Source organism: Euprymna scolopes, chromosome 33 (genome assembly GCF_053919585.1).
Source record: "Euprymna scolopes isolate OS-2025 chromosome 33, ASM5391958v1, whole genome shotgun sequence".
Lineage (NCBI taxonomy): Eukaryota > Metazoa > Mollusca > Cephalopoda > Sepiida > Sepiolidae > Euprymna > Euprymna scolopes.
In genome coordinates, this window is record NC_136514.1 from 30,250,483 (window position 1) to 30,271,102 (window position 20,620).

Here is a 20,620-nt window from a genome sequence, read left to right on the forward strand (position 1 = left end):
CCTCGCGAGGATTAAAAAAAAAAAGTGGTTGTAGGGGGGTGGGAGAATCAAAACAACAGTAGACATTTTGGGTTGAGAGAGCTGTTAAAAAAGAAGTGGTAGTAGGCAGTCAGACTCCAACCTGTAACACGAAGGAGGAAAAAAAACCCCAAAAAACAAATAACGTAATATATTAGCTGATGTCTCCATCGCGCAACCGGAAGTCGAGAGTGTTAAAATTAAACATAGTCAATCCAACGGTGTCAATGACTTGCTAAAATGTCGGCGAAAAAAATCGACCCCTTCTTGTACAAAACTGCCCAGTTGAGGGTGAAGGAATGAATGTTTTTGGCCAATTTTTCGATATTTGTCCTCTGAAGGATTAAACTTAAAAATACCGATCTCGCGAGGATCTGTCGCATGTGTGGAAAGTTTTTGCGAGACACACACACATTTTGCCGTTTCTATATTAGATTCAAAGAAGATTGGAAGATGTTTGGCAAAGTATATACATGTGAAAACGAGTTTGGTTTTTAATTTATTTTAATGTTTTTCACAATTTGGGGAATTCTCAAACAATTGCATAAAGCAAAATAAAAAAAAAGAAAAGAAAGAAAGAACAGTAAAAGGAAAGAAAAGACAACTGAATAATAATGATGTAATATAATTTAGTCTTATTAGAGAACAAACAAGCACATGTATATTTTTAAAATTCTGATTCCAGATATCGTCTCAATATTAAAAATAAATATAAAGAAAATTCTGTATGATGTATGTACCAATAATGAAATGAAAATCATATTCCAAAATACATGTAAATTGATTAGGAGCTTTATTTTTAAGTAAGAAAATACAATTTTGTGACTGTTTTCAAAATAGCAGCTGAGACAATCTCAAGAAGCAAAGGGAGATAACTAAAAAATAATTTATACTTAGTCAATTTATGTTGTAATGCCTATGAATTCCCATTAATCACTTAAAAATTATTTTCTTTATAAAAATAAAACTACTCGATTTTTGGAATATGATATGTTCGTTTTGTCATCATACAGATTTTTCTCTAATTTTGTTTTTTAATATAGGGGCAATTCTGGACTAGAACCAAAATTTCCATTGACATTATGCATTAGTTTAATCTTTCAGAGATATCTTTGGTGTCGCGGAAACATTGAAAACTCAGCCCATAGGTTTAAAAATACAAAATGAAAGCGATACTTCAGTCAACAGTTACTGCAGAATGCTGTAATTAAGAGATTTTTCTCCTAAAATCTTGTATTGAAAATACTGTTATAAGTTTCTATTGACTTGCATTCCAATGAGGGCGCAGTTAGACACAATGTTGGGTTTTAATTTGAGGAAAATCCAAAGCCTCAAAAAAGGGAGTACCCTGTATATGAACAAATTGCCATTTTTTTTTTTTTTCACTTATAAACAATCAGTTATTTTAGTTCAGTATATTGACATTCGTGGCTGTTTCTTCACATGTGAAAATCCAACGACCCTTCCTCTCTTTCGTCCTCTTTTCATAAAATAAAATTGTATGGTTAATTAATAATAATTATATCTTGCACATGTTTGGTCATTCAATTGACTACTTTGCAAGGATTATTTTTTTTAAAGTTCTTGACAAACTTTTAAAAGACTGTCTGTCATTTTTGAAAATTTACTCATTTCTTTTCCGTAGAGATATAGGATACTGGCAGGTGTAAGAAGTGTTTTTTAGCCCGGTAGAGGGAGTCTACCGTCTTTGCAGCAGACTTGGCAGCATCTACTATGTACTTATTTCAACTCCCGTTGCCTTGTGTTTTTATTCACTTCTTTTCCATAGTTAAATGTAAAATGTAGTTCTGATCCTAATGTATTATTGTAATGCAGAAAGTGTCTAAATTTGCCATCAGCCATTTTTTTGTGTGTGTAACTGAACTTAAAAAAATTTCTTCAATCTTGATTGATTTTATGCTACCGGAACTAAAACTTATTTTTCTCCATTTCTTTTTTTTTTCTTTCCAAATTAATGAAAATGCTGAAGAAATAATCAAAGAGTATTTTGTATTTTTTTAAATGATATTTTGTTTTCTTGTCAAAAAAAAAAAAAAAGAAATTGTTATTTTTATTAAAAAAAGAAAATCATCAAAAAGTCCTTATCAATATTTTGTTACTGAACCATATACACAAATTTCAATGCATTTATTACTTTATTTTTTAGCATATATTAAAAAATGAATTTACAATTAGTATTTCACGTTAAATACTGTTTTAAAAAAAAATACCACTTGGTAATATTTGTGGTAAATTTGTAATTTTTTTTTCTTTCTGATTTTGAACTAATTATATCTTCAAATATTGAATTTAGTTCCATTGTTGGTGCTGTTTTTTGCTGTTTAAAATAATAAGAATGAAATCATTTGTGTGCAGTGCTCAGGTGCACTAAAACTCATCAAAATATATGTGTAGTACATAAAAAAGGGAGATAATCTTGTGTAAAATCTTGTTAAAAAATAAAATTATATTAAATTTGAATAACAAAAATTAATAAATAAATTAGAAGATTTGTATTAGTTGGATGATTTGGACTAGGGTTGTCATCTTTGGAGATCAGAAAACATCCCAGATGAAAGCTCTAGTTCGGATAATCCAAATAATGCTAGAGTAGAAAGCGGACCTTGGTTTTACTTCAGCGGCTTTGTTTTGTTATTTTGCCCTAAATCCTCACATTAAAAAGCAATGTTTCTGACAAAGGAAGAAGAATTGCTGTTTTATGGGTTATGCACCTAATTATTGTTGACTAGTTTTTTTTTTATATTGAAGTCGTGGTAATTTTATTTTTTATAAAGCTTCTTACATCAAGTGGCTTCATGCCTTGTCTGGAGTGATTTTCTTAAAAAAAAAAAAAAAAGAAGAAATTATCAATAATTATCTAAAAAAAAGTCTTAAGCATAATTTCTAATGGGTTTGAAGATCAAATTAATTTGTATCATTAGTAAAAAATCCTTTTGGTGAGGACATTAGGTTGCAAAATCATTGAAAACTAAATACTTTAACTGGACAACCAATGCAATTATACTAAAAACCTTTTTTTTTTACCATAATTGTATTAATTTACAAATATGAGTACAGTATAAGTATAATAGCAGTACAAGGACCATACTATCATCAAAATTGTCTGAGTAGTTCACAGAAAATGCTAGAAGGTGCTAGACAAAAGTTTTGTGATTGTTTTTTTTTCTTCTCTCTCATGCAAAAGCTGACCAATTTTTGTTTAATGAAAAATATACTGCTTCTGTCAGTATGAGGCTAATTCAATGAAAAATAGATTGAAAAATGAAAACTATTCTTGAATAATTATTAAACAATGTTTATAACATTTAGAAAATTAAAATTTAAATTAAAAAAAAAAACATTCATTGTAAGATAAGTTTCATGAATAAATATTTTTTTTTTAATAACAAACAACTAACAGCAAACAACAAAAAAAAGAAAAAGATTTTTAAATAATTCTTTTTCTTTTAATGATTTATTCATTATTTTTTCAAATCAGGATAAATATTTAGATTTTTTTTATAATAAACCAATGACAGCAAACGTTTCCTTTATGATTGTTCGTATTAGAGTTAGGCATTCAGTGTTGCAGCACCTGGTGTTTTCTGTAAACTACCCGGATGATTCCAACAATAGCAGTGTTGTTATACTGCATAAGTACTCAGGCATGTATATATATATATCTCCACAAATAAGCTCTCTGTCTGAAATTTTTTGTGCTGGGATAATGAAGGCTTTGTTTCCTATTTACTTGCCTCCCCATGAAAGCAAAGTTAGACACAAGGTCAGTTTTTAATGGGAGGGGGGGGGATCCAGCTGCCCAAACAGGGGAACTCTTGATTGGAACAAAAATAAAAATTGCCTCAATCTAAAAGGATTTCTATTCACTGATTTAGGACAAAATAGACTTAAGTGTAGCATCAGAACAGCTACTACACATTGTTTGTAGTCAAAAGGTTGCTGATGAAGTTTTCGTTATTATAAATCCAATGTTGAGATTTTATGTACATTGTTTTGGGCTGTGCTGAAGAGGAATTGAATCATCTAAAACGCCCTTAAAATTAAATGGAGAAAGCAAATTAGAAAAAAATTATTTTTATATTTTCTTTAGGACCTGATTCTTAATTGCCAGAGTACTGCTTAAAGAATGCTAAGCATTTTGATTTGGTGGAAAAAAAACAAAAGAAACCTAAAAAAACGTATCAAATCTTTCTTTAAGCTCTGAAAATAAAAAGACAATGTGGTAAAGAAATTTATAAAAATAATAATATAGAATGTATTTTCACATTTTTTTCTTTTTTAATGAAAAAAACAAAAAACAAAAACAAAGAAATGTTTTTTTTGTTCAATTTAAAAAAAAAATTGACTTGTTTTATTTTCAAATTAAAAAAAAAACAACAAGTAATAAACAAATATACATAAAAGACAGCTGTGCTTTTAGCGATAAAGCATTAAAAAAAAAAATGCCAAAAAAGTTTTTAATCTTGCAGCACCACATCTTTTTGCACAGGTGACTTAGCTGACACTTGTTAAATGTGTAGTTGCGTAAAATGTGAGATATTGTAATGGAAATTAAAAAAAAAAAAAAAAAAAAAAATGGAAAGAAATTGGCTAACCAAAGTCTGCTGGTAATGAAACACAAAAACCAGTCTTGGGCACATAAAATAAACTATTTTTTCGTACAGATTTAAACATGAAACCATCTATTCAAAGAAAACAGTTTTTAAACAAGAAGAAACAACATAATTCCTAAAAGAAACAATTTTACATACAGATTGAAAATAATTTTTTTTTTTTTTTTTTTTTTTTTTTACATCACAAAGGATTTTCTCTCAGGCGCCCAAATCAACAGAGATTAGACCATTCTTGTAATGAACTGTTCCCTGTTGATTGTGGTGTAATACTGTTTTTGTGGAGTTCTAGAAAGCCTATACTCCCAGGCTTTGCCTTCTCTCTCTGAGAAGTTGTTAGTTTATTGCTAATTGCCTGAGGCGCCTCTGCCAGGGAATGCTGACAAAGCTGCATAAACATCTTTTGTAGGGCCAGAGTGTTTCTTTTCAATCCCACTTTCTGACCCTACTGCCACATTTCTCATGATGGGAGAGAAATAAATATCCAACATCAAAGAAATGATAATAAATAATAAAAAAAAAAAAAACAATCTAAAAAAAAACAAAAAACCCCGACAAATCTATACAAGTGAATTTGCAAAAAATTATCTTATTGTACAAAAAAACAAAAACAAGACATTCATAAAAAGAATTTTACTTTTAAGATGAAGAACAGGAACTGCCATTTCTGAAAATAAATTAAAAAAAAAAAATGCAAAATTGAATGTAAAAAGTGACCGCTTTTATAGAAGACATAAAAAAATATAATTTTACATTTTTTTTCTGTATATATAACATCTGTATTTCTGTATGTATTGATCACATGAAGAGCTATAAAAAAAAAGTGTGACATCTCGAGGGAAATTAAAAAAAAATCAAATAAAAAGAAAACAAAAAAACAAAATGACTGACAAAAACCGACTTCTACATTTTCCCAGCAAATACAAAAAGAGTTTGATCTAAAAAAAAAAAAAAAAAAAATAATGAAAAAAAAAAAAAAAAAAAAGAAAAGAAATATACATACAATACATTCAAGAATCAGTTTTACTTGGTCGGTATAGACTTGAGAGAAAGAAGGATAAATAAAAACCTGACCAGAGATATGTTAGTTTGGAAGTCAAGTTTCTAAAAGCCGTCCAACGCATGCTAGCATGTAAAACGGATGATGAATGATAGACTGTTACATCCGGAATAAGAGTCTATGCATGACAAGAAACAAAAGGAACCAACTTTTATTGAAGACTTAAAAAATGATAACAATAAAAAATACAGAAAATATTTAAAAATTTATTTGTATATGTAAAATCTATTTAAACTGATAATGGTTAAATCTTGCAACATCATACTCTTTCACACGAGTCACCTAGCTGATGTGAGTCAAGTGTGTAGCTATAAAAGATATGTGATATTACAATGGAAACTAAATAAAAAAAAAAAATGGCTGACAAAAACTGACTTGTAAGTTTACCAACAAACACAAAGTTTTACATAAACACAAAAGAACATTAACAAGAATAGATTTTTCTTCTTCTTCTATTCATTTAAGTGCACTGATTCCTTGGTCAGCGGTCAGACATTATTTGATATTTCGCAAGGTCACTCACCACCAGTTCAGCGAGTCAATTGTCTTCATTTTTCACTGTGTACGATCTTATCTCATCACTTGTTTCCAAGTTTTCCTTGGCCGGCCAAACTTTCTGTGATTCAAGACATCCATGCTTCTGCGATGGTTAATCCAAAAGGATGAAAATATACGAGACACATTCAAGAAACAAATTTACTTGTTAAATAAAGAAAAGAAACTGCCACATTCAAAATAAAAAAAAAATTAAAAAAAAAAAATCTACACAAAATCTTGCACAAAAGTAGTTTTATACAATCACAGAAGAAAATGAACAAGTATAGATTATTTTTCTTGCTCTCCAGTTCTCACAGTTCAGTGAATCAATTGTCTCCAATTGCTTCTAAGTTTTCCTTGAGTGGCCAAACTTTCTTCGATTCAAGACATCCATGCTTCTATGGCGATTTATCCCGAAGGATAAACATTCCACTTGACTATACCATCGTAACCGATTTGTCGTTAGGATAACTGCTATGCTGGGCAAATATAGTGCTTCTAGCAAATTCTCCGACCCCCGAGATTCAATTAAATTTTCATAGAACTACCTTTGCTTGCTTGCTATAGTTCCTGTCACATATATGAAAATGTTTAACCGGACATAAGATGTTTGCCAAGAAGGGTGATTTAAATTTGTTATACAAAAGTTTAACTCTCAAACCTTTTACAAACCTAAATCGGCATCATCAGATTTATTTTTTTTTTTAATTTTTTTTTTTTTATAGAAACTGTTCTTAACTTATCAGAAAAAAAAAGAACTTATCAACTTTAAAAAAAGTAAAGGAATTGGGGGCATAATTACAAAATCCGAAATTAGAAGAGAAGTTGTAATTATATACCTTTATTTATATATATATATATATATATATATATATATATATATAAATACCTTTATTTTCTTTGAAAGTTGATAAGTTCAAGAGCAGAATAAATTAAAAAATTGACAGAATTATTACATGGATAATTCTATGCTACAGAACAGCTGCTATCAAGAATTGTGCTTTTCAGAGTACTTGGAGAAATAAATGGTAAACATCTTGAAATTTGAAATATGGACTTTTGTCATTTGTTTACATATGCTCTGTAGTTACATTAAGCTTCGTAAATTAAAGGACTGGTATCAATAAAAGGTGAAATTCTTTTAGAAAAAACAAAACGAAAGAAAATCAATCACTTGCAAAAAACAAAAATATGCATATTATGCAGTGGGAAATGTGATATTTACCAAGTTAAATCATCAAAGTTAAACAACGTGGAGCCTGGTCAGTACTAAATGGGTAACCATTTGAGGATGTTGTATGTGCTCTCCGCTTATCTTGGCATTGGTTCCAGTCGTCTTGAAATCAAACAGTGCCAACTCAGGAGAAGAGTGGTTAGAGATTGCGCCACACTTGCTTCACAATTTAGCGCATATCATCCAACTATCCTTCCAGGATGATCAGGTGGCCATTGCCATTCCGACAGTCAAACATCCATTCATTTACCAAGTATTTTCTGAAAGGAAAAAATATGCGGACCAAAATTCAGTTTTAACCCACTTTATATGTACAATGTCATCAATAATTCATTTTTTTGTCAATTTTAATCACCTGAAATCTTAGATAGTCCATTAGCATCATTTATATATATATATATATATATATATATATATACACACACACAGCATGGTCTGAAAGTAACTCCCTATTCTGAAATAACTATAATATATTTTTTAAGTATAATTTCTCCAATTAATGAATACGAGAAGAAAGTATACTACATGAACTTTTATTTAAAATTCAGTATGAGCAGCTTTTCAAGTCGACCATGAACCACATCAACTTATTTCACAAGAAACTCTTGCGGGATAGAACTAATAACTTCATGTATCCTCCCTTCAAGATTAAAAACCAAATTCATATAACAGATTTGAAAAGGAAACAAAAGTATAAATTTTATTACCACACATCAAAGTAACGTACATACAAAAATTGAGAAATATATTACAGCATTTGAGTAAATTGTAATTATTTTAGAATAGGGGGTTACTTTCAGATGACCTTATATATATATATATATATATATATATATATATGTTCTTTGCAAACAGAAGCTTTTTTTTTTGTTGTAAGAATTGTTTTCTTACCCATAATCATTCTTATGGCAGTTTTTTCCATCTCTCATCACCTGTAAATATCTAAACTTCTATTTTTCCAAAAAAAAAATCTGTAACCTTGTGTATATAATACCTAGGTTGCCAGCAATCTGTGTTACTCTCCCCTCCCCCCTCTCCGCATTTTTTTGCTGCCTTCAATTGCTTCAATGTTTGAAGCAATTCTTCTTCTAGAGCTTCTATTTTTTGTATAACAAATTGATATTTTTGTAGCATTGTCAAAATTTTATATGAATATCTGTCCAGAGTTGTTCGAACTGAAAACTATGGAAATGTAGAACACAACAATTTTATGTAGATCATGTGTGACCCGTTGGGTCAGTATTTGTTATATTATTAAATATATAATTTCTTACCTTTTTGACATTGGTTGATAATCCTGTTTTTTTTTTTTGTTTGTTTTTTTGGCTTTTTTTTTTGTTTTTTTGGCTTTTTTTTTTTTTTTTGTTGCAAGAAAATATTTACTTGGAAATGGAAGTCGTCAGAAAGGATGAAAAATAACTTTTAGCAACTTTTGAAAAAAAAAAAAAAAAAATTGAGCTAATATTATGACATCATTCATTCTCAAGTACATATATATATTCCTATTTGATAATGTTTTTATCTGCTCTTCCCTCTCCTCTTTCTGTCTTTCCCGTTTTTTTTTTAAAATTCTATTAATAATTCACCTCCTCCCCTACTCATTCAGTGTGCACAGTGACAAGCAAGCAACGTTCAGTTTTTAATAGAACATTAAGTGAAGAATGAAAGCCAAAATAAAGCAGATAGTCTGCATAAAAATGGATAAAGATTAAGCGACTTAAAGCAATAATGTGTATGTACGCATGCTCAGAAGTTAGTCAATTTACTCCTGTCACGGTCAACTGTAATTTTGAAAACAATTTTGGCCCCTTAGCAGCTATTTCTATGGGCTAAAAACCAAATTGAAAGTATTTTCTAGGTCTAGATATCCTGTGTATCAAGTTTCAAGTCTGTAGACCAAATAATCAGAGGGAGTTTGGTAGAAAAGATGTGCACACACAGACAAGGTCACTTTATTATATATATATATATATATATATATATATAAAGGCAATCATGAAGGGAAGACGTATTCCTTCGGAATTCATTTTATATTAAAAAAAAAAAAAAAAAAAGACCGAGGAGAAAAGGAAAATGGATAGCGACTAAAAAAATAAAAGTAGGGAAATAGAAAAAAAAAAAAAAAATCAAAACGAGTCAATTGACATGTTTCGCCCTCGCTTATCAAAATTGGAATTGAGGGATTTATTTTTTAGTAATTTGTTTTCCTTAATGATAAAATCTAAAAAAAGAGACAGGAGCAAGAGCAATCATGAAATATATATATATATATATATATATATATATATAAAAAAACAAGTCTGTGCTAGAACGTTTTCATCCTAAATTCACAATTATGCACAAATTATTGATAAATAGAATTAAGCATCAGTCAAATGAAACCAATCATCTAATAAGAAACAATATAAAATACTAGCGGGGGTACCCGGCGTTGCCCGAGTGTTTGTTTCCGGGACGGGGGGGGGGGGGAGTTTTAAAAAATGTAAAAGTAGTAAAAGTAGAGTAAAAGTAGGAAAATAAAGTGTGAAAAAAAAAACAAAAAAAACATCTGCAACGTTAACAGTTCGGCCACCAAGAAAAGTCCATTCCAGTTGTTTAGAAAAAAAAACAAAAAAAAAAACGACTACGGTAGGTCGGCGCGAACGTGAAAATATAATGTGAATTGTCCAGCACGCTAACCACTACGCCACAGAGCACTGCAGCTTAGTTTAGTGATTTTAAATAACTTCACATGAAAGAACTACGAAGCCAAACCGGTGTTCTCTTCTCAACTGTTCCTTGTGAACGATCCCCAAACAGTGTTAAGTGGTGGCAGGGGGAGGAGGAATTTATTAGAGAGAAAATATTTTACCACTTCCATTGATCTTAACCGATTTTGGCCGTGACTTCTCAGCAGAAAAAGTATAGAAATCTAAGATTATCGAGGAATTTGAGAACTAATAAGCCTATAACAAACCTCAGATATTGTTCTGCCGTTTGTGCATATTATATTTGCATGAAATATCTTGATTTTTAATCCTATTAATGTCAAAATCAGACGGGAAAAAATGAGTTCATTTTATTTATATACAGATTATTATTATATTATATTAAATATATATATTAAAAATTATTATTATAACAATAAATAAATGCTTTTTTTTTTCAAATTCAAAAGAATATGCAAATTAGTTAGTCATCATGAAGTCGTTAACATATCTATGACTGAGCATATTAAGAAGTTTGTTTTAATGATTTTAAAATAGAAAAAGTATGCTGTTAATTTCAATGTCAAGAAAGACCCCCCCCCAACCCAACTTTATAGCTATATAGATTATTATTATTATTATTATTATTATTATGGGAAGGACAAACATCTGTGCATGTATATCTATATGTCTTGCTAAAACTAAAATACAAATTCAGACCCTGCAAAATTGGTATTTTCTTGATCAGCATTGCCCTGGATATATGATATCTAAAATTTAGAAAAAAAATTTAATTATTCGTTCGGGTAGAAACGGCAAATAATTTATTAGTGGTAGTCAAATTTTATTGTACTTCCATTAGTGTGTTTAATCTACACAGGCATACATTGCTTCCTCTTCTAAGTGCCGAAAATTAGCAAATAGGTCATTTTTAAGTGATTGTCGCCATTAGCACAGTTGAAAGAATGAAACGTTGCCGACCTGAATATCTTAGTTTTGATTCTAGCGAATGGCGTTATCTTCATTTTTATATTAGATTCATTTTAGAACTTTAAAAGTAACCAGAAATAAATTTAAAAACCTTTGAAGGAACCAAGTTTAACAAAATAATAAAGATTTTTTTCTGCAGTTTTACCGACCATGCTGAAATAATCTATCATAAAAGGCAAGTTAAATCCTGGTAAAGATTCATCAAGAAGTAAATACGATTTTTAATTTTATCATATGTTAAACATTTTTTGGAGATTGAAATTTAAACATCAGTTTTATCTTCTGGGGTGGAGGTGGAAGTGGGTTGGGTTTTAGTAGTGCTCTGGAAGTTTCTTTAATTTCATGTGTGCTTAAACACAATGTTGTCCGTGATAAAGAACTTCCCTGTCCTTTTGTTGGTGTTGTCCAGGAGCCATAATCCATAGTGCACAACATCCTGCATAGCGCAGGCAATAACTCAAAAGAACGCCCCCCCCCTTCCTCCTGAAATTTCTCTTCCAGGTGAAGTATGGGGATTGGTTTTAATAATGCTTTGGAGGCACTAATGTTACACATGGCGTTTTTTTTTTTTTTTTTTTTACAAAGAAATGGATATGCATTCTGGTGGATTTAATATTGTAATTACATTAATTTTAAATAGAATTAAAAAAAAAGCTCATTTTCTGCTTTATACTGTTACAGTTTTGAATACAATAAACAATTGATTACTAGTAAAATAAATTAGTTTTGTTTAAATCGGCAAGAAATTAATATATGCAAACACACGAACAATTTTATTAATATAGATTAAGGAGGAAAACATCACTATTAATTTACAATACATGTAAAAAGTCAAAATATAAAATATCAACGTCACAAAGAAATAAATATGCATTCTGGTAGATTTGTAGATAGTACCTGTTAGGGTCTCAACTATGGGTTTAATAGAAACCGACTTGGAAAAAAAAAATTCTATTAATAAATTTTTCTTCAAAATAACCGGATCCGGCATTAATTTCCTGTATATATTTCCTAGATATATTTCATTGTATGTATTTGCTATATATATTTCACTAGCATGGGTGCCCGGCATTGCCTGGGTGTTTGGAGGTGTATGCTGAGCCAAAAAAAAACAAAACAAAAAAAAGGGTCAATTTTTTTTTTACTTTGACCCCTATTATGACCACTTAAAATTGATTGTTTTGGGCTCAAATCGAGTTATTAAGTTAGATCCATGTCCAAGTAACCTATATCTAAAATTTCAAGTGTTTAGACCCAAAATTGTCAGAGGAGTTTGGTAGAGTTCTCAAAGGTCAAATCGTTGTACTTTGACCCCTTAATCGCCAAATTTCTGGCCGAAAACCGATCACATAGATTTTCCCTAATCTCAGTACCCTGTATATCAAATTTCGAGTCTGTAGACTAAAAATTGACAGAGTTATTGCGAAAGAAAATGTACACAGACACACAGACACGTTCACTTTTCTAGATATATAGAATGTTTTCTTTTTTCATTATTCTAATAACTTTACAAACATTTCAGGAAATAGGCTTCGTGGTTTAATGGGGGATACCCTTTTCTCTTCCCTGCAACCTCTCTCTCACAGAAGAGACGTTGCAAGCCTGTCTTTGTTTTATCGCTATTTCCATGGCAGGTGCTCGTCTGAGCTCCAATCCCTCGCCCTCCCCCCTCGCCAATCTTTCACGAGAAACACCCGTCTGGCTGAAACTACTGTCAATAATTTTCCCCACTCTTTATCTGTGCCTAAATCCAAATGTAGATTCCATGAGCAAAGCTTCTTTCTTAGAACTGCACGCCAGTGGAACTCTCTGCCGCTTGCCTGTTTCCCACCTGACTACAACTTGGACGTCTTCAAGTCCAACATAAACAAACTCCTGACAAACCGCCCCCTTAAGTAAGACACTCTATCAAAACCCGCAATACTAATGATTACTACAATATTATCTCATTGATTACTGTACACACAATAACCCTTATCCCTGAGTGGCCTTCGGGCCTTGATAAGTGGTGACTTAAAAAAAAAATGTTACTATTACTTTACTTCATTGATATTTATTCATTCATATATGATATTTATTTCATTTTATTGGTTATAAAGATGGGTGCAGGATAGATTTGATATTAGAGTTAAATTATTTTTTTAAGTAGAATTTTTTAAAATATAAAATTAATGAAAGTTAATGAGGACACTAGTCCAAGGATTAATATTGTGCATATTTGTGTGTGTTTTTTTTTTTTTTTTTTTTTTTTAGGTTTGCTCCCATACTTGATCTGATAATTGTCGCTACTTGTTTCCGCCTCGTTTCAAATACTGCGGAATATGCTCTCTACAGATAGTACACTTTGATCTTAGTCTAAAGACCAAGGAACTATAAAAATGTTTTAATAACTACAGTAGAAACCCAGGATATGGCATTAAAAAATTAGTAAAAAATATACAGTACATGTATATAATCAAATAACATACTGTAAGGCAGGGCAAAATACCATAACACTGTAAGGCAGGGCAAATACCATAACCCGACGGGCCCGGAAAAACATCGTCTTCCACATTGTAATCTGGAAAAAAAAAAAAAAAAACGTATCCAAGGGCCACCGTATCCTGAGGTCCTACTGTATATTTAGCTGAATGTTAAAAAAAAAAAGAAAAAAAAAAAAAAGCTAAATATTGTTAAATCCATCATAGTATTTTTTAATGAGTTTGGGTTGTGTAGTATCAGTTCTGTTATAAAACCCTCTCTGCCTGTGAATTATTTCCTACTTTTTTTTAATGGGTTAGGGATAATCCTCCCAGATATTACTTTCCTCTTTGAAGGCATGGTAATGTAGTATCAGTTCTGTTGAAACCATCCTCCTAGGGATTATCTTTTTTTTTTTTTTTTTTTTTTTTTTTTTTTTTTTTTTTGAGAGGGTGGGTGGTATAGTGTAGTATCTTTTCTGTTTCCATGATACCACATTCGCTGGCATTACCATCTCCTTTTATGAGGGTGTGGGGGGGGGGTGCCCACCAAGGCATTACCTCCCCTATTTTATGAGAGCTAGTGTAGCATCAGTTCTGTTATCACGATACCATTTTTATTGAGTATTATGTACTCTTTTTTGGCAGAGGAGAAGAATTCTCCCAGGCTTTATTTCCTCCTTTGGGAGTAGTACTATATTTTTATTCATCCTAAGCATTATCTCTTTTTTGGGAGCAATATAGTACATGTCAATTTCTTATGATACTATCCTCCCAGGATAATCTCCTCCTTTTATGGAGATATAGGGGGTTGAAGTAGTAGCATACTATCTATTCTGTTGTCATCGAAGCGTAATACTCTACCTTTTGTGGCCGGGTAGTATCTATTCATCACAATATCCTTTCAATCATTATCTCCTCCCTTGTGGGTTATTGTATGGAGTAGTGATGAGACGATTCCAATATTATTCCTGATTCCAATACAATTACCGATTCCGTACTAAATTCCCAATTCCGATACAATTACTGATTCCGATTCTTTATAAATCTCTACATATTTAACTATAGAGTTATTTATTTATTTATTTATTTTTTTTCACAATTACCATGAAAACTAAGTTAGATGCGCAGATATTTTCTCAAATGTAAAAATACATTTGTGAGGGGTGATCTATTAATTTTAATTTTACTGGTATTATTTATTATTTCATTATTACTACAAGCAGTAGAAAGTTTTGCTTTAAACAAAATAAAAAAATACAATTAAAAGAATCGTTTTTGGCATTGAAAAATAGGCACAAATTTTTCTGATTCTGATATGATTCCGATACCCCATAAGTTCCGATTTTTCTGCTTCCTGATTCCGATTAATCGTCCCAACACTAGTATAGAGTTTGTTTATCATTTTATCATCTTTCCAGCCAAGCAAAAAGCAAAGTGTTTAATTAAGAATAAGTGGGATTACTAAAAGCGTTAAAAATAAAAATCGATAAATGGAAATTCAGAAGAACAGGTCCATCATAAATTATGCCAGATAAAAATTTGCATTGATATAAAAATGTTCCGCTTTATTTTATTTAAAACAATAAAATGTTTTTTGTATTAATTTTTTATACATTTTCATGTTTCAAAAAAATTAACAAGTAATATTTTTCAAAAAATCAACAGGTAATATTTTTCAAAAAATCAACAGGTAATATTTTTCAAAAAATCAACAGGTAATATTTTTCAAAAAATCAACAGGTAATATTTTTCAAAAAATCAACAGGTAATATTTTTCAAAAAATCAACAGGTAATATTTTTCAAAAAATCAACAGGTAATATTTTTCAAAAAATCAACAGGTAATATTTTTCAAAAAATCAACAGGTAATATTTTTTAAAAAATCAACAGGTAATATTTTTCAAAAAATCAACAAGTGATATTTTTTCAAAAAAAAAGAAATGATATTTTTTCAAAAAAAAAGAAATGATATTTTTTCAAAAAAAAAGAAATGATATTTTTTCAAAAAATAAAGAAGTAATATTTTTTCAAAAAATCAACAAGTAATATTTTTTCAAAAAATCAACAAGTAATATTTTTTCAAAAAATCAACAAGTAATATTTTTTCAAAAAATCAACAAGTAATATTTTTTCAAAAAATCAACAAGTAATATTTTTTCAAAAAATCAACAAGTAATATTTTTTCAAAAAATCAACAAGTAATATTTTTTCAAAAAATCAACAAGTAATATTTTTTCAAAAAATCAACAAGTAATATTTTTTCAAAAAATCAACAAGTAATATTTCTCAAAAAATCAACAAGTAATATTTCTCAAAAAATCAACAAGTAATATTTCTCAAAAAATCAACAAGTAATATTTTTCAAAAAAAAATCTACAAGTAATATTTTTCCAAACAAAATCTACAAGTAATATTTTTCCAAACAAAATCTACAAGTAATATTTTTCAAAAAAAAATCTACAAGTAATATTTTTCCAAAAAAAATCTACAAGTAATATTTTTCAAAAAAAGATCTACAAGTAATATTTTTCAAAAAAAGATCTACAAGTAATATTTTTCAAAAAAAGATCTACAAGTAATATTTTTCAAAAAAAGATCTACAAGTAATATTTTTCAAAAAAAGATCTACAAGTAATATTTTTCAAAAAAAGATCTACAAGTAATATTTTTCAAAAAAAGATCTACAAGTAATATTTTTCAAAAAAAGATCTACAAGTAATATTTTTCAAAAAAAGATCTACAAGTAATATTTTTCAAAAAAAGATCTACAAGTAATATTTTTCAAAAAAAAATCTACAAGTAATATTTTTCAAAAAAAAATCTACAAGTAATATTTTTCAAAAAAAAATCTACAAGTAATATTTTTCAAAAAAAAATCTACAAGTAATATTTTTCCAAAAAAAATCTACAAGTAATATTTTTCCAAAAAAAATCTACAAGTAATATTTTTCCAAAAAAAATCTACAAGTAATATTTTTCCAAAAAAAATCTACAAGTAATATTTTTCCAAAAAAAATCTACAAGTAATATTTTTCCAAAAAAAATCTACAAGTAATATTTTTCCAAAAAAAATCTACAAGTAATATTTTTCCAAAAAAAATCTACAAGTAATATTTTTCCAAAAAAAATCTACAAGTAATATTTTTCCAAAAAAAATCTACAAGTAATATTTTTCCAAAAAAAATCTACAAGTAATATTTTTCCAAAAAAAATCTACAAGTAATATTTTTCCAAAAAAAATCTACAAGTAATATTTTTCCAAAAAAAATCTACAAGTAATATTTTTCCAAAAAAAATCTACAAGTAATATTTTTCCAAAAAAAATCTACAAGTAATATTTTTCCAAAAAAAATCTACAAGTAATATTTTTCCAAAAAAAATCTACAAGTAATATTTTTCCAAAAAAAATCTACAAGTAATATTTTTCCAAAAAAAATCTACAAGTAATATTTTTCCAAAAAAAATCTACAAGTAATATTTTTCCAAAAAAAATCTACAAGTAATATTTTTCCAAAAAAAATCTACAAGTAATATTTTTCCAAAAAAAATCTACAAGTAATATTTTTCCAAAAAAAATCTACAAGTAATATTTTTCCAAAAAAAATCTACAAGTAATATTTTTCCAAAAAAAATCTACAAGTAATATTTTTCCAAAAAAAATCTACAAGTAATATTTTTCCAAAAAAAATCTACAAGTAATATTTTTCCAAAAAAAATCTACAAGTAATATTTTTCCAAAAAAAATCTACAAGTAATATTTTTCCAAAAAAAATCTACAAGTAATATTTTTCCAAAAAAAATCTACAAGTAATATTTTTCCAAAAAAAATCTACAAGTAATATTTTTCCAAAAAAAATCTACAAGTAATATTTTTCCAAAAAAAATCTACAAGTAATATTTTTCCAAAAAAAATCTACAAGTAATATTTTTCCAAAAAAAATCTACAAGTAATATTTTTCCAAAAAAAATCTACAAGTAATATTTTTCCAAAAAAAATCTACAAGTAATATTTTTCCAAAAAAAATCTACAAGTAATATTTTTCCAAAAAAAATCTACAAGTAATATTTTTCCAAAAAAAATCTACAAGTAATATTTTTCCAAAAAAAATCTACAAGTAATATTTTTCCAAAAAAAATCTACAAGTAATATTTTTCCAAAAAAAATCTACAAGTAATATTTTTCCAAAAAAAATCTACAAGTAATATTTTTCCAAAAAAAATCTACAAGTAATATTTTTCCAAAAAAAATCTACAAGTAATATTTTTCCAAAAAAATCAACAAGTAATATTTAAAAAAAATCAACAAGTAATATTTAAAAAAAATCAACAAGTAATATTTAAAAAAAATCAACAAGTAATATTTAAAAAAAAATCAACAAGTAATATTTAAAAAAAAATCAACAAGTAATATTTAAAAAAAAATCAACAAGTAATATTTAAAAAAAAATCAACAAGTAATATTTAAAAAAAAATCAACAAGTAATATTTAAAAAAAAATCAACAAGTAATATTTAAAAAAAAATCAACAAGTAATATTTAAAAAAAAATCAACAAGTAATATTTTTAAAAATATCAACAAGTAATATTTTTTCAAAAATCAAAAAGTAATATTTTTCCAAAAAAAATCAACATTTTTTATAATACTGAAACAAATTCAAAACAATGAAACAATAAAATTTTATTTATTAAAGATTGTGGTCACTATGATATTAAGTATTGTTTAAAGTTTGAATTAAAATATGTTTTCTGTTTATAAACCAAGTACAGAACAAAGATTTTTCTTTTATAAAATAAATAAATTTTTATTTGTTTAAAATCAAAATTTTCTGATGTCAAAGTGCCTTAAGGATATACTTCTTTCTTTTTCTTTGTGGCATGGTGTTATGTTTTTGAATGTCTCGAAAATATGTGTGGCATACGTGAAGTGAATTAGTTAAGATTTTGTTGTTTAAAATTTAAATTGAAATACATATATTTTTACATTTATAAACCAAATGCAACGCAAATACTTTTTTTTAGAAATAAAATAAACAAATATTTATTTGTCTAAAATCAAAGTTTCTCATGTCCAAGCGCCCTCTTCAGGATTTATATTTTTCTTTTTTATTCATGGCATATTATTTTATGCAAAAATTATTAAGTATTACTTATTTTTGTAAAAATCTTAAAAAAAAATAAAAATGTGTACACATTTTCTTTCGTGCCAATGTTTGATTAATTATTTTTGACTAAAACAGGAAGTCTTGTTTAGTAAGCAGAACATTTTTATTATCAATGCAAAGTTTTTATCTGACACCATTTCCAGTGGTCTTCTGCATCACCCGATTGATTAATTATTTAATAATTTATTTACATTAAATAATTAATTAAAAAAAACCCAAAACAATGAATAAATTTTAATTTCAAATCTTATTTAAAACAAAAATTAGGAAAAATTGAACAGCATGATTTCTTTTTTGTATCATTTGAATTATTTTGATTACCCTGAGTGCTATTTTTACTTTTCAGTCGATGTAACCCTTGACCTTCAGGTATATCTTGACAAACTTGAGAGCAAAAACATGTAATTAGATGGAGCATTTATTTTGCTAATATTTTAATATAAAAGCAGTGGTTTGCTAACAGTTAAATATTTTTAAAACTTTATTAATAATGCCTTAAAACATTTCACTTTACATGCATTTAGGTGACTGAAATCAGAATCAATCCAATGCTTATTTTTTTTTGTCCAATGCAGATTTTTGTTTTTGGAGGGGGAAGAGAGTTTTATTTTTCAAGTGTTTGTATCATTAAAGATACTTCATTGGGGGCCATGAAAAAAACTTTAAAAAAAAAAAAAAAATGTAAGTTAAAGCAAAATCAAGGGAGATAATTAAACCAAGTTTGAACTCCTATTTTTTTTTTTGTTTGTTTAGAGGTTGATCTTTATTTCACAAGTTTTGTATTGTTAAAGATACTTCAATAGGGGCCAAAAAAACAAAAAACAAAACAACTAAAAAAAATGTATTTTAACAATATATATGTGAAAGTAAAATCCAAAACAAAGGAGATAATCAAACCAATTTTGAACTGTGTTTTTTTTTTTTTTTTTTTTTTTTTTTTTATCGTCAATATAATTGTAAAAATGGATTTCTTTTAAACTGTTCAAGTCTCCAAAACTTTTGCTAATTATAAAAATATTTTCATAAGAAGCAAAAGTTTCTGTTTATTTTTGTTGTTTTTATTTTTCCTGGAAACGGTTTATTTTTTATAAGGGCAATAGTTTGCTAATAAGTCAAAATAAGTTCTTTGTGAATAATGTTCCAAAACATTTCACTGTACATGAATTTCAGGTAACTGAGATTGTAATTAACCATATGTTTATTTTGTCTCATGCATTTCTTTTTATGGGGAAGATTTTTCATCTCCCATATCTTTAATGTTAATATATATATATATATATATATTAAAAGAAAAAAAAAATGCAAAGCAAGTGAGATAATCATGCTTTCTCTGAACTACTATTTTTTTATTTCTTATTTTTTTAGTTTTTATTTCATTGTAAAAAGCATTTATTTTTAAATGGTTAATTTTAGCCGCACTTTTTTTTTTTTTTTTTTTTTGCAAGCGGTATAAAATTAGTAAAATGTTTTAAGAAGCAGAAGTGTTATTTTTTTTTTTAATTTCCCAGAAAACCACATTTTTTTTTTTTTTTTATAAAAGCAAAAGTTTGCTAACAAATGAATATTTTAAAAAACTGTTTGTGAATAATGCCCCAGGTGACTGAACTTGGAATCAACCCAATGTTTATTTTTTTTGTATGATACAGCTGATTATTTTTTTTTGTTTATTATCCTAAGTTTTCGTACAATTTTTTTTTGTTTTTGCTTATCTCTCAAGTTTCGTATCTTTGATGTTAAAGATACATAAATGGGGCCATTAAAAATATATATTAAAAAAAAAAAAATGGGGAGATAAGCATGCCAACTCTGAACTACTGAAAAAACGATTTCCATCAAGAC